Raw genomic sequence first — 1,528 nt, forward strand, 5'->3', positions numbered from 1 at the left:
CCACTTGAGCCACAGCGCCACTTCCAGCTTTTTTCTTTTTGCTTATGTGGTGCTGAGGAATCGAACCCAGGGCCTCAGGCCAGCGAGGCAAGTGCTCTACCACTGAGCCATCTTCCCAGCCCCTCTTCTGGTTTCTTTACCTGGCATTTATATCTCTATTTGTATCTCTATTTCCATACTACCAGGTATGGAAAGCCTAGCTCAAACTATCTATTAATGTCTGAAACCATTTGCAGCCTCCAGAGGCTGCTGGCACCAGCCTGACTTACTGGCTAGGTGCAGTGCCTTCTTGCCAAGGAATCTGCCTTCAGAGCATCAGCAATTTCCATCTCTTGTTGAAGACAGAATAGTCTTTATTGTTACTTTTTGCCTCAGAGGGCAGCGTGTCCAATCGATATGGTCAGAAGGGTCAATTTACATACATTCCATTATAGAACACTTAGTTGGGGATGTGTCCCTGGTCAGATGTATCTATTTCTAGCACATATTCAGGTTATATATAAAGAAGGCACCTTGTCCAAAATACTATTTTTATCCAAATGCTCACAGGATATCTATCAACCTGTACTCCTATGTTCTCCCAGTCTAGCTATAGAGTTGCATGGGACTTCAGCAACAGCTGCCGGAATCACCATGCATGGCGAGTCCCAAAAATGTCACTGTCTAATCATCCTGTAAGCATAGGCGGGGTCTGCAGCTGGGGGCCAGGTAATCTGGTCTGAGGCATTCTGAGCTCTTCTAAACAAAGGTGAATAAATTGATTTAGGATCTTGTTGGGAGGACTTAGTAGGGACTCTCATCCATCACCCAACTTATAGCTAAGACACACTGGCCTCCTCCCTTTGTCTCCCAAATGCTGAGATTTCTGGTATGTGTACTATGTCTGGCTAGCTTATCCAGCTGAAGAAGCATACTACATTCTTTCATTCTTTTATTTCACCCTCATTCATACCCACTATAATCTCATTTTTTAAAGTTGTGTGTATGTGTGTATATGGTGTATGTGTGTATATGTGTGTATGTGTGCATATGTGTGTGTATGTGTGTGTGTGTGTGTGTTGGAACTGGGAGTTGAATTCAGGGCCTCAAAGTCTTCCTTAGCTTTGTTGCTCAAGGATGGTAATGTATCTACTTTGATCATACCTCTACTGTGGCTTTTTGCTGGTTATTTGGAGATAGAATCTCACAGATTTGTCTGCCCATGCCATCTTTGAATCATGCTCCTCAGATCTCAGCCACCAGAGTAGCCAGGATTACAGTCATGAGCCACTGGCACCTAGTCTTTCATTTCTAATAATCATTAAAAAAGAATTCAACTTGCTGGAATGAATCCTTCGACCTCTCTTGATCTCTTTCCCTTTTTTTCCAATCTTTATTTCTATCTGTAATTTTTTTTTGCATAGCTTTTCCCATCACAAGGGCTCTGAGGTTAGTGACTATTGCTCAGATTTGGCAGAGTTCAAGCTTGGTTTTGCCTTAATACCCATCCCCGCAACAATTTCCCAATTTTTTTCACTTAGCTAGTACA

This window comes from Dipodomys ordii, unplaced genomic scaffold (assembly GCF_000151885.1).
Source record: "Dipodomys ordii isolate 6190 unplaced genomic scaffold, Dord_2.0 Scaffold188, whole genome shotgun sequence".
Lineage (NCBI taxonomy): Eukaryota > Metazoa > Chordata > Mammalia > Rodentia > Heteromyidae > Dipodomys > Dipodomys ordii.